The sequence below is a fragment of the Rhipicephalus microplus genome, chromosome 3 (genome assembly GCF_043290135.1).
Source record: "Rhipicephalus microplus isolate Deutch F79 chromosome 3, USDA_Rmic, whole genome shotgun sequence".
Taxonomy (NCBI): Eukaryota; Metazoa; Arthropoda; class Arachnida; order Ixodida; family Ixodidae; genus Rhipicephalus; species Rhipicephalus microplus.
In genome coordinates this window covers 261,516,527-261,530,976 of record NC_134702.1, presented here as the reverse complement: position 1 = coordinate 261,530,976, position 14,450 = coordinate 261,516,527, and the positions used below count along the sequence as shown (strand labels likewise).

Here is a 14,450-nt window from a genome sequence, read left to right as displayed (position 1 = left end):
CTCGCTCTACTACCTCGACTTCCCTAGCTGGCCCGAGGTGATGGGAGCTCGATGGATGGATGGATAGATATGGTTGTCCCCTTTATATCGGGAGGGGGCTAGCGCCAACAAGCCGTAATATTTAATAAATCAAAAACTAGATTTTTTTTGCTTTAAAAAGTGAGTTTGTGGATTCGTACTTTGCAGTGAAGGGTTTAATTTTCACTCGTGCCTTGACTTTAGCCACCAATCAGATAATCTCCTTCTAGTTAAGTCTACCCGCTTAAAGTCTATTTTGCCCTCCCGGTACCTAAACCCAAGTGCTTTGAAAAAGTCTGTGCCATTATCCTGAACTATAGGGTGAAGCCTTTTACAGAACATTATCAAGTGTTCGGCAGTTTCTTCTTCCTCTCCACACGCACTGCATACTGTGTCTACCCCTTCGTATTTGGCCCGATATGTCTTGGTTCGCAGTACTCTCGTCCTGGCCTCAAACCATAGAGAACTACCCTGAGTATTATCATAGATCCTTTCCTTGGCAATTTCCTGCTTAAAAGTTTGATAGATCTCTAGTGCGGACTTCTTCATCATGCCCATTCTCCACATGTCAGTCTCCATTTCCTTCACTTTTTTCTTAACCGATAGTTCTTTTTGGTTTGGCCACCTGCTGTTTTAAAAGTATTTACCAGTCAATTTTCTGGTTCGCTTCCTCCATTTGGTATCGACATTCTTCATGTACAAGTAGCTGAAAACCTTCCTAGCCCAACGCTCCTCCCCCATTTCTCTCAATCGCTTTTCAAATTTTATCTTGCTGCTAGCTTTCCTGCCCTTAAATGATGTCCATCCCATATCACCTTGTACTCCCTGATTTGGTGTATTCCCGTGAGCTCCTAAAGCAAGCCTACCTAATCGACGTTGCTTAATTTCTAATCTTGCTTGAACTTCTGATCTCATGCACAAGACCGCATTGCCGAACCTCAGCCCAGGAACCATGACCCCTTTGCATATTCCTCTCACAATATCATACCTATTGTAATTCCACAGTGTCCTAATTTTCATCACTGCTGCATTCCTGTTACCTTTAGTCGTCACGTATATTTCGTGTTCCCTCAGATACTCGGTCCCATTGCTTATCCATACGCCCAGATATTTGTATTTATCTGTTATCTCTAGCGTGACCTTTTGTATTCTAAACTCACTACCTTCGTTGTCATTGAAAATCATGACTGCTGATTTTTTCCTTACTGAATTTAAAATCTAACCTATCTCCCTCATTACCGCAGATGTCCATCAATCTCTGCAAATCTTCCTTGTTTTTGGCCATTAGCACTATATCATCTGCGTACATTAATGCTGGTAGTGCCTGTTCAATCAGTTTTCCTTGTTTGACTAAAGAGAGGTTGAAGCCTAGTCCACTTCCCTCTAATTTGGCCTCTAATCCTTGTAGGTACATCATGAATAATAAGGATGACAGGGGACACCCCTGCCTAAGCCCTTGTTTTACCTCTGCAGGCTTGGATACCTGTTTTTCCCACTTTATAACTACCTTGTTATCTTTATAGATATCCTTTAAAAGATTAGTAGCTACATAATCCATGCCTAGTGTGTCCAGTATTCCCCACAATTCCTCTTGAAGCACGCTATCGTACGCTCCTCTGATATCCAAAAATGCTAGCCACAGGGGCCTGTGTCCCTTTTCTGCTATTTCGATGCACTGTGTCAGTGAGAACAGATTGTCTTCCAACTTCCTGCGTTTTCGAAACCCATTCTGCAGTTCCCCCAGCACCCCTTCATCCTCTATCCATGCCTGCAGTCTTTCCTTTATAATCTGCATCGCCAGCCTGTAGACCACTGATGTCACTCTTATAGGACGGGAGTTGTTTATGTCAGTTTTGTCCCCCTTTCTTTTATAGATCATGCTCATCCTGCTAAGTTTCAATCCATTGGGAACTTCATCATCGATTATTATTTGGCTCACTGCCTCTCTCAAAGACTGCTTAAACTTCGAACCTAATGTCTTTATCAGCATAATTGAAATGCCATCTGGGCCTGTTGATGTTCTACTAGCAACCCTTTTCTCAGCCCTTTCCCACTCTCGTTGTGAAAATGGAGCCAGTGCACCACTTGATGAGCTGCGACAGGCAGATGGCGCCACTAGCTGCGTGACGATACTCATTCGCTGAGCTGTCATTCGCTACAGTCATGATGCGAGGGTCTGACGCAGCGAATGATATATCTGCCCAATTTTATGCACGCCGGGCACGAGAGGCGACGTTGCGATGCAATTTAATGTCACAATATGTCATGAAACGTCTTCACTTTGATTACCGCATCGCATGAAAAATAGAACCGTCGGTTTCTCGCTTTATATGTACCTGAGAAAGGCAAAATAAGCTATGGTTAGTTTGAACGAGTGAGAGACAAGAAAATGTTCTCTTTGGCTGTGTTGACTCAACGATTTACCATAAAAAAATTGCACGGTCAGAGCAGGAATTGAACCTCTGGTTTTTGCCTGACAGCCAAATGTTCTACCATAGAGCCACGCCAGGTCTCAGAACTGCATTTCAAATTGACAGTATGTTCGTGAAGCACCATCTAGAGATGCCGTGATCAGTATATACTTTAATAAACATTACAAACGAAGCGATTAAGCCATTACGTCAGATTAAGATTAACTGTGGTTAAGGGCTATGCACTGAAAATGATTGATAATTCATATGAACTGGAAAACGGTGAGGCGACACATTGGTAGTTTTTATTCCTGAGCGGGAAAAAAATCACAGCACATCCACGGAGTGAATGATGATGAGTGGGGCGAAGCGTCCATCAGCCTGTGCGTGCTTCTGTCTGTTCGATCCTTCTTGCTTTCGTCCGTTCGCCCGACCTATCGTGCGTTCATTGATGCGTCCGTCCGTCTGTCCGTTAGTCCATCCATCCGCATGTTCGTCTGTTTGTGCGTCCATCCGTCCGTCCATCTGTCTGTCCACATTCTAGTCTGTCGGTCTGCTTGTCCATGGGCCCGTCCGTGCGTCAATCTAGTGAACACTCCAACTACTACCGTCTCCGTCTCGCATTCCCCGTGTAACAACTTTATTGCCGATAGTGACGAGTTTAAGTAGGCCAGGCGGGTGAAGTCACGCTTACGTAGGAGCGACAGCTTGCGCTTGCTATCGCGGCCGTGCCAACTCGGTTACATCTTTCTTTCCTTGGGGAAATAATGGTCGCTCTGGCATGTGGTACCGACAAGGCTCGCGAAGTTCCCGAGTGCTTCTCAGTGGTAGTGGCGGCTCTGGAACGGGACCCGAGCCTGGCAAGCCTGAGGAAGGTGCTGTGGTAGTGTCGGGGCATGGTAGCTCTGGAACCTTCCGAAGATGTTTCCATATGCGTCGCATTTCTCGGCCATTTTCTGTTTTTACCAGTACGGAGCGTGGAGTTTCCGCTGATTTCAGCAAAACGACCAGCGACCACGTCCGTGTGTGAGTGTCATACAGCAAGGCCCTCTGACTGTGTGAGAGGGCGCACAGGTCACGAGCACCTCGATTGCAGAAGACATTCTGCTAGGGGTGAATCTCCTGTAGACGAAAGTGCACCTTCCCGCTGGGCAATGTTGACGGCTTCAGGTGGCAGGAGCGAACGGGGAGCATTGTTCTCGTCCGCCGACCTATCAGCCTCTGCACAGGCGATTTCAGGATAGCATCACGTGGAGTATTGTGCAACTCAAGCGGAGCTAAATGGAAGCCTGGGCTGTTATACGAATACTTCTTCAGCAGTGCTTTTACTTCTTGAACTGCCCTTTCGGCCATGCCATTTGCACGTGAGTGATAAGGGCTTAACGTCACGTGGGTGACAGCTAGTTCATGTAGAAATTCACGGAACTCTTGGCTACTAAGAGGGGGCCCGCTGTCACTACAGAGCTTCACTGGTAAGCCGTGGACAGAGAAACCTTTGCGCACCACTTATTCAAGTGCCGGGCTGTTGCGTATCAAAACTCCTTTATTTCAAAATAAAAGGAGTAGAAGTCTACAATTAAGGCAAACTCTTTACCACCGTGATAGAATAGGTTTATACCAAGCATTTCCTATGGCAGACTGGGGACATCATGAGACAGTAGAGGCATCTTAGTGTTTTGCTTTTGGTGAGCCTGGCAAACTTTACATGATGCTGCAACATGGCAAAAGATGGATGGCTAAAAGACATGGATGGCTAAAATATCCCACTTCTAGCCCATATTTTCATCTTTTCCGTGCCGGTGGGGGCCAGATGAAGAAGCCGAAGGTTTTCAGCTCTTTTAGTGCTTAGTAAGATTACCTTGTTGCTGAGAAAGACAAGGCCATCTTGTGAATGCATCTCTTCTCAATACGCCCAAAATGAACTTGCACATGCTGGGACGTCCTCTGTTTTCCGGCCACTCAGTCGCTGCATAGGATTGGACGGTTGACAGAGCTGGATCAATAGCGGTTGCCACGCGTAGTTCCTCGATGCGACGCTCAGAAGCTGGAACAAGGGCAATGACGTTAACATCAATACGCTCGGTTTCTTGTGTAAATAACGACTTGCGTGGAAAACGAGAGAGCGCGTCAGCCGAAACTAGCTCTTTTCTTGGCTTAGTAGATTGATGGCGTATCACTGCAATGTCAGTCGCATTCGTTGCAGTCTAAGAGGGCATTGATGATGTGGCTCACTGAAAATTGGCACCAACGGACGATGGTCGGTTTCCACCATAACCTCCATTTGGCCTAAAATATCATCGTGAGGTGGTACAGGCTTACGCGCCTACATCCATCCATGATGACGCTTTGGTTGAAAGCTTCTATGAAGATGCGGAATCGGCAATGAGTAAGGTAAAAACACAGTATACAATACTGAGGGGAGACTTTATTGCAAAGGTAGGGAAGGAGCAGGCTGGAGACCAGGTAGTAGGAGATTATGGCATTGGTACTAGAAACGCGAAAGGACAGCTACTAGTAGAATTCGCAGAACGCAATAATTTACGGATTTTGAATACCTTCTACCGAAAACGAGGAAACCGAAGTGGACATGGAGGAGCCCTAATGGCGAAGATAAGAACGAAGTAGACTTTATAATGAGTGCACACCCAGGCATCGTGCAGGATGTAGAAGTGGTTAGCAAGGTACGATGCAGTGACCATAGAATGGTATGGTCTCGAATTAGCCTAGACTTGAGAAAGGAACGACAGAAACTGATAAGCAAGAAGCCAATCAATGAGGTAGTACTGAGAGGGAAAGTACACGAATTCAGAGTCTCGCTTCAGAACAGGTACTCGGCTCTTAGTGAGGAAACTAACCTTAGCATAGATACAATGAATGATAATCTGACGAGTATCATTACGAAGTGTGCAGTGGAAGTGGGATGCAGGGCATTTAGACGGAACACTGGCAAGCTTTCCCTGGAAATGAAGAATCTCATTAGGAAGCGTCAAATCGTGAAAGTCTTGAGTAAAACAAACAAAATAGAACTGGCAGAGCTTTCGAAGTTGAATAATAGGCGTAAGGTATGCAATTTAAGAAGGTATAAAATGGAGAGAATTGAACACGCTCAGAAAAACGGAGGAAGCGTCAAAGCAGCAAAGAGGAAACTTGGGATAGACAAAAATCGAATGTATGCATTAAGGCACAAACAAGGCAAAATAACTACCAATATGGATAGGATAGTTAAAATAGCGGAGGAGTTTTAGAGAGATCTGTAAAGTAGCCCGGACCACCATGACTTTAATACTATAAGAACTAGCAGTAACCCAGATGACACCCCACCAGTAATGATAGAAGAAGTCAGACAAACTTTGGAGAGCATGCAAAGAGGCAAAGCTGCTGGGGAGGATCAGGTAACACCAGATCTGCTGAAAGATGGAGGACAGATTGTGTTAGAAAAAACTAGCCACCCTGTTTACGAGGTGTCTCTTGACGGGAAGAGTGCCAGAGTCTTTGAAGAACGCTAACATCATCTTAATACATAAGAAAGGAGATGACAAGGACTTGAAGAATTACAGGCCGATTAGCTTGCTCTCTGTAGTATATAAGCTATTTACAAACGTAATTGCTAAAGAGTAAAGAAAACATTAGAATTCAATCAACCAAAGGAACAAGCAGGATTTCGAATAGTCTACCAAACAATTGACCACATTCATACTATCAATCAGGTGATAGAGAAATGCTCAGAATATAACCAATCACTATATATAGCCTTCATAGATTACGAGAAGGCGTTTGATTGGGTAGAAATATCAGCCGTCATGCAGACACTGCGGAATCAGGGCGTCGATGAAGTATATATAAACATCCTGGAAAAAATTTACAGGGGATCAACTGCTACCATAGTGCTTCATAAAGAAAGCAACAGAATACCAATAAAGAAGGGTGTAAGGGAGGGGGACACAATCTCCCCAATGCTATTTACCGCGTGCTTTAAGGAGGTTTTCAGAAGCCTAGAATGGGAACAGTTAGGGATAAGAGTTAATGGAGAGTACCTTAGTAACCTGCGCTTCACCGATGACATTGCATTGCTGAGTAACTCAGGGGACGAATTGCAACTCATGATTATGGAGTGAGACAAGGAGAGCACAAAGGTGGGTCTTAAAATGAATCTGCAGAAAACAAAAGTAATTGACAACCTCAGAAAAGAGCAGCGCTTCGAGATATGTAATAGTGCACTTCAAGTTGTAAAAGACTATTTCTACTTAAGGCAGGTAATAACCGCGGAGCCGAACCACGAGATTGAAGTAACTAGAAGAATAAGAATTGGGTGAAGCACATTTGGCAAGAACTCTCACATTATGACAGGTAGATTGCCACTATCCCTCAAGAGGAAGGTATATAACCGCTGCATCTTGCCGGTACTTAGCAACGAAGCAGAAACCTGGAGACTTACAAAGAAGGTTCAGCTTAAATTGAGGACGACGCAGCGAGGAATGGAAAGAAAAATGGTAGGTGTAACCTTAAGAGACGAGAAGAGAGCAGAGTGGATTAGGGAACTAACGGGGGTTAAGGATATCATAGCTGAAATCAAGAAGAAGAAATGGACATGGGCTGGGCATGTAGCGCGTAGACAGGATAACCGCTGGTCGTTAAGTGTAACTAACTGGGTTCCCAGAGAAGGCAAGCGGGTTAGGCGGAGACAGAAGGTTAGGTGGGCAGATGAGATTAAGAAGTTAGCGGGTATAAATTGGCAGCAGCAAGCACAGGACCGAGTTAACTGGCGGAACATGGGAGAGGCCTTTCTCCTGCAGTGGACATAGTCGGGCTAATGATGATAATGATGATGATGATGATGATGATGATGATCGTCGTGAAACTTTTCGCAGCCACGCAAGATTGCCAGAGCTTCCTCTTCAATCTGCGCGTACCGAATCAGAGCATCGCTGAGCCATCTAGACGAGAAAGCGATAGGGTTGCCGTCCTGTATCATAACGGTTCCAACACCCATGTGGCTGGCATCAACAGAGAGGGTGACTGGTTTTTCAGATCGAAGTAAGCAAGCACTGGCGCTGTTACTTAGGCTTGGTGCAGCTCATTGAAGCTGCATTCCTCTTTTTCTGTCCAGACCCAGGCAATATATATCTTTGCGCAGCAATGTTCTAAGTGGTGCGGTGAGTACAGACAATCGAGGAATGAAGCGCTGCACGTAATACATCGTTCCGAAAAGGATTTTCAATTTCTTACGGTTACTCGACGCTGGTATGTCCAAAATGGCTTGGACGCGATCGGGTCCCAGGCTCCGTCCTTGCATGGTGAAAACGTGTCCCAAGTAGCGATATTGCTTCTGCAAAAAGACACATTTCTGCGAATTCAGACGGAGATTGTGCTCACGGCAGCCTGCAAGCACTCCGATTAAGTTGTTGTCATGCTCTTCCTTCGTTGTGCCCCAGGGTAATATCTCGTCCATTGCAACCGCTACTCCAGAACGTCCCTCCAATAGTCGCTGCATGGCTGCTTGAAATATTTCCGGGGCGGAAGCAATTCCAAAAGGCATGCGAAAAAACTGATAGCGCCCGTATGGCGTGCTCATTGTACACAATCTGGAGCTGCTGTCAGAAAGTTTTATTCCCCTGAATCCGGATGCTGCGTCCAAGGTAGAAAAATATTTATCTCCAGCTAGTCGTTGCGCGACCTCTTCTTAAACTGGCATAGGGTAGTATTCACGCAGAATAACCTTGTTAGTCTCCGTTGGGTCGAGACAATTTTTTACTTTTTCACCTTCAACTACGGCTACCAAATAGCTTGACCATTCTGTTGGTTCGGTTACCTTGGTTATGACGTTGTGCTTCTCCATGCGTTAAAGTTCGGCCTTCACTTTTTCTTATTCTGTCCTTCCTCTTTCAATCCTCCTCCTTCACTTTTTCTTCAATGGCAAGCCTTCTTGCTGGGACAAAAACACTGATGGCGCCGGGTTTAGGCTTCATTTCGTACTAAAAATTCTTCAGCTGTCCCAATCCTGTCAAAACATAGGTGAACGGCTGCGCCGCCGGGTAGAGTTGCTGCGTCTCGACGCTATCGACGCGATAAATCAAGCCAAGGCTTTCTGCTGCTGTTCCTCAGAGGGTCACCGGCACGTTTTGCTGAATGACAAAAAGGTTTCATCCTGCTGTTTATTGTTAACGGATAGCGATAACGTGACTTTAAAATGCGCAGTTGTTTTGTGGCCGAAAAAACTCGTTAACGTGGCTCAGCAGGCTTCACCAGTCTTTCTCGGAAGCGACAAAACATCTTCCTTTGAAATCACACAACAGTTTGCTCAAGTATCAAGTTTGCAGACCATCGGACGGCCTTCAATGGAAACTGTCGCGGTCTACTGGTAGCTAGCGAGTGCGCTCACAGTTAAAGCATCCACAAAAAAATCTGACGTTTCGTCAACATGTAGCTCTAGTGTTTCCCTGCGCTTTGAATCTTCGCTGCGCAAGAAGGATGACTGCGAGCATGTTTGGGCGAAATGTTTCAATCCCCCGCATTTCTTGCACGCTTTTTCTGTTGCTGGGCAGCTGCTGCCGCGGTGAACTTTGTAGCCACATTTGTTACATGGCTTTGTCATTCCGGCCAATGCAATTACGGCTGCAGTTTCAGAGCCTTCAATGATGCACGTATCTGCCGAAACTGCTCCTCGCCTTGCTCTTCGATGCGACAGATTTTGACTATTCTTTGGTAAGAAGGGTTTTCATATATTGGCTTCATTTGCAGTGCCTTGTCCCAAATACCGAGTATAACGCGGCTACGAAGCATGCGCTCTTCTAAGTCTCCAAAATCGCAGTGTTGGGCTAACGTTCGCAATTCGGCAAGCCAGTCATTGAAACTTACATCCTCTCTTTGCTCTCGGGTGCCGAAGCAAAACTCGTGGTAAGTGAGGTTCTTCGCGGGCTGGTAGAAATCTTCATTTGTTTAATTATAAGGGTTACATCGGTTGTGTCCTCTCCTGGCTGAAGCTTGAACGAAGCGAACAATTTTCTAGCCTCTTCCCCAATGGTCACGGAAAGCGTCGGCGCCTGCACTTCTTTTGGTTGCTTGTTCAACTGAGTTGCCGTGGAAAACAGTTCAAACTCACTTCTCCAGGTCTTCCACCCAAGCCAAGCGTCTCACAATGTGTCGAGATGCTTTGGAGGCGGCAGGAGCATTGTCGGCAGTGCACGCGGTGTCTGCAACGTAGGCGATGTCGTCATGCTGGCTGTTTTCCGCTGCCACCATGTGTACGAGCCGATGGAATGTGTCGAACAACAACTTTATTGTCAATATTGTCGAGTTTAAGTAGGCCAGGTGGGTGACGTCACGCTTTTAACTTTATTTATTCCATCATACCATCATTTGGGATGCTGAGGGCCGGGGTCAAAAAGCCTCTTCACGGGCTTGACTAGGACCACGACCCCGTACAAAGTGGCAGGGATAGGCGAGTGTACATGTTGGTATAAAATAAATCGGACAACACTATGTTGCTCAATCAGAACTGTAAATGAATGCATAATAGTACTCTAAAGGACTGCATAAACATTTACATATGAACATATATAGACAGATAATGCAAGTGAAACAGATCGAGAAATGAACGTTTAAAACAATGTACCAACTTCAATTTTGATATTCACATAAAAGATCAATGAGAGTGTACAAATGAAAAAAGAAATACAATGGCATTAACACAGGTAGGACAAAAACGCATCTCCAGCAATATTTTTACTGTGTTAGTTGATTCAGATAGAACGGCAATATAAAGCGCAACATCTTCTTGCCGTAGTTCGTGCGCGTGCGTGGAAGAAACCACGTGTGAATAAGACGAGTGTTATAAAAAGGGTCCACCGTTTTACACGAGCAAGTGTGCCCAAAAAGTCATCACTTTTCAGTCCTGCGTAATAGCGTTTCATAAAACTTGTTTGATTGTAATCTGGTAGGGTTAAGAAGTTCATTTTTTCAAAATACGGTGATGTGTGACCTCCATACCGAACATCTGCAATGACACGGACTGCTCTTTTCTGTATGACATGTAATTTGTGAATGTTCCTTATTGTTGTGCCCCAAACCAGATGACAATAATTTATATGTGATAAGAACAACGATTTGTAGGTGAGAAGTTTAACTTTTTTAGGAAACAGGAAACGCACCCTAGACAAGATTCCAGTTATTCTTGATAAAATTGAAGACAGCTTTTCAATGTGGGAATTCCATGACATGTGTTCATCAAAGATTACACCTAGACATTTAACACTTGGTACTATCTGAAGTTCCGAGGTGCCGAGCACTAATGGGGCATGCAAAGGTGGTGGTTTACTTCTCGGCCTAAAGGTAACAGCTCTCGTTCTTGAAGAGTTTAATTTTAAAGAATTATTGCATGTCCAGGACGCTAGGTTTAATAATACCTGGTTTGCGTCATTGATAAAATATTTATAGTGTTCAGCAGTGAGAAGTAAGTTTGTGTCATCTGCGTATATAACATACTTTACAGATGCGTCAATGTCTACGATATCATTATTATATACGCAGAATAAAAGGAGTCCCAAGATACTACCTTGGGGCACACCTGCTGAAATTGCTTGTAAATTGGAGGTGTGATTATTGATGACCACCATCTGCTGACAATACTTTAAGTAAGATTCAAATAAATTCAGAAAGACACCTCGAAAGTCGTAGTGATTGCATTTCTGCGAAAGTGTGACACAATTTATAGTATCGAACGCCTTTGAGTAATCTATAAAGATACATAGTGGGTGTAGTTGACGTTAAAAAGCATCTAATATGAATTCCTTCAGCGCTAGGAGAGCATGCTCAGTTGTGCGGTCTTTCATGAATCCAAATTGTGATGAAGTGATGATATGGTGTTAATTTAAAAAGAAAATCATACGTTTGTGAATCAGTTTTTCTAAACCTTTTGATATTACTGGCAGTATAGATATAGGCCGGTAGTTGTTAAGCGAGTTCATATCCCCTGCCTTGTACAACACGACTACTTTCGCCATTTGCAGTTTCTGTGGAAAGATTCCAGTTGAAAGTACAAGGCTGAAGATATGTTCTAATAATTCAGCAATGAGGTCCAGCACGTGTTTAATGGGTCTAATCTGAATTTCATATACGTCACAATATGTGCTGTTCTTCACAGAGGCGAAAACGTGGGCAATTTCGCTGGCTACTGTCGGCGCCAAAAATACGCTCTCAGGAGTACTGTCTGATAAATATGTAGTACAATCTGGCTTGTGCGCTTTTTTTTGTTAACGACACAAAATAGTCATTGAACACGTTAGCTAAATCAGCATTGCGAATAGTGCCACCGTTCACCACAAGCTCAGTGAGCCGAAAGCTGCTACCTTTACGGCCAAGGAACTTATTCAGTCTTGACCAAGCTAGCTCCGATTTGTTCATTACTTCATTATTGAAGGCGCTGTTCAGATACTTTCGCTTTTCGTGGCGCAGCATACTGTTAACTTTGATTCTTTGGTATTTGAAACGTTTTAGCGTCTCTTCATTCTTATTTTTCAAAAAGTGTTCGAATAGTTCACTTCTACGTTTTATTTTCTTGATGCAAGATTTAGTAACCCAAGGTGTCTTAGCCGTGCGTGCAGGCCTCTTTTCTTTATACGGAAAGCATTGCTAATAACGTTTTGTTAGTTTTTCGTCGAAACAGCTGTAGACACGATCAAGTTCTTGCTCACGAATAACGTGCGAAATGTAGATAACTTGTGCTCATTATTATTTTGAAGAACAATTGATTATTTTTGTTATGACTGAGAATGGCATGCTGTTTCGTTTGTAACCATAAACGTGGGAAGATGGTCACTAATGGGTGAACTCAGTACGCCATATAAAGAGTTTGTGGCTTCTATGTTAATAATGAACACGTCAAGTAGGTAGCATTATTTTTTGTTCAATACGAGTCGGAGTGGTGATAACGTTAGCAGAGCAATCGGATTCAATTATGTGACACAGCTCAAACTGCGACTCTGGTGATTTAGCAAGGTGGATATTTGAATCACCTGCAAGGACTAGCTTACAACCAGTGCCACCATCCCAACCTATATATGAATTTATGAATTCTAGGAAATTTGTCTTATTGCCTCTAGGAGGGCCCCGCCGCGGTGTTCTAGTGGCTAAGGTACTTGGCTGCTGACCCGCAGGGCGCGGGTTCGAATCCCGGTTGCGGCGGCTGCATTTCCGATGGAGGCGGAAATGTTGTAGGCCCGTGTGCTTAGATTTGGGTGCACGTTAAAGAACCCCAGGTGGTCTAAAATTCCGGAGCCCTCCACTACGGCGTCTCTCGTAATCATATAGTGGTTTTGGGACGTTAAACCCCACATATCAATCAACCCACTAGGAGGGCGATATAAAACACCAATAACGAAATGGTCACCTTGTGCAGCCAGAACTTCATAATCATCAGTGATGCGGGAAAATTCTTGAATCAAATAACATTTTATGGAATCCTTAGCCATCAACAACACCCCACTACCCAGTTTTCTAACATGGTTCAAAAAATAAGTTGCTTAGCCAGGTATCATCAAAACTTCCGCTTCATTTCGGTATTATGTCTCAGTTATCATAAGATATTCGGGTTAAGAACAGAGAGTTGTCAAGAAAGCGCTTATTTATTCTACCTTATTGCGTGCCGATTGTGCATTAAAATGAATGAGCTTTGTGCTATTTTTACACATAAAAAATAATGCGCTTAATTTATCTAGTGATACATAATCGTTCAATGCCATGTTAGTTTGATAACCACCATTCGGTTGATGACTAGTGACTATTCCGTAATAACAGACAGGTGCTGAATGTTGGCGATAATGTGGACTCAGCTATCCTCAGTTTTTCGTGCCTTGATACGACCATTGTCAACCCATAGAAATTTCCAGTGTTTTTCCCTTTTCAGGTAGAGCGCTTGTGCAAACAATCTCTTGTTCTCAGGCGTCAGATGGTCATTTATGTATACGCTTGCACTTTCTGACTGAGGAAAGCCGAGTGTCTGGGTGGTTAGGCGAGTCTTGCGTGCTTTACTCAAAAATTTGTTTTTCTTGTTCCGGGAACAAAATATAGGTATTATGTCTGTGTCCTTTTTTCGCAGGCACACGGTGAATGGCATCAATATTGGTGGGACAGACAGGACATTCACTTACATCGCCCATTTTTTGAAGAATGGTGGTGCAGCCTTCACGCAGGAGCGACAGCTTCCGCTCGCTATCGCGGCCGTGCCGACTCGGTTACAAGCTCCTAAAGTTCCTATTGTCTTAGTAGAAGTTGCCGACTAGCATATAGGACACACCAATGAACAGATGGGCGCACGGACGTACGGAAGGATGGACAGAAGCATGGACGGACAGTTAGTCGCGGAATCGGAACTAATATTTAGGTAGACCTGAATGTTTGGGAAACGTCACTTTAGGTTGCAGTGCTGGCTGTCCAATTTTTTAAATATCGCATACGTACTCCTACGATACAGTTGTCAAGCCGGGTTAACAACAATTGTGGTGAAGCGCCATCGACTGAAGCTCATTTATCTTGCAGTGTCCAGGGCCACCATCTTCGCTCGCACAATAACAGCTTACCGATTCTAGTGTTGCCAATACCAATGTTGCTGTTGGTGTCATTACGAAACAATAAACATGCGACTGCTTGGCTTGTCTGTGTGTACAACATTTGTACATATTTTAGCATAACTTCGTAACGTTTCGCGCAATAAAAATACAACACTCTAACCTTCCCTTCACATGCTTGGCATAACATCGTTTCTCAAGAGCCGTAGGAAATGCGGAATTTTTTAAAAGAAGTGCAATGATTTTGGCAAGTCTCCACCCACTACTTCTAAGTGAGTGAATGACAACGAAAAGAAGGACTTCTTGAGAGGTTTGGAGTAGCGTATTTAACATTCCTGACGTAATCCCATATCATCCTGCTGCTTTAGGCAAAGGACAAACGCCATCAGCAAGTCTTCCATATTTACTTCAAAAAATTATCCCCGTATGAAGGTTTTACCATTTTTATTTGCAGTTGTGA

General features: G+C 44.1%; 1 long non-coding RNA gene across 2 annotated transcripts in view; it reads left to right on the top strand.

Annotated features, from left to right (window-relative positions):
- The window catches only part of LOC142804240 (uncharacterized), a 349,173-nt gene extending 335,094 nt beyond the window's left edge, over positions 1 to 14,079 (top strand). For both annotated transcript variants that reach the window (XR_012894540.1, XR_012894538.1), the window contains one exon: positions 13,522 to 14,079. This is a non-coding gene — a long non-coding RNA (uncharacterized LOC142804240). The remainder of the gene's footprint in view (positions 1 to 13,521) is intronic.
- Positions 14,080 to 14,450: the final 371 nt, after the last annotated feature.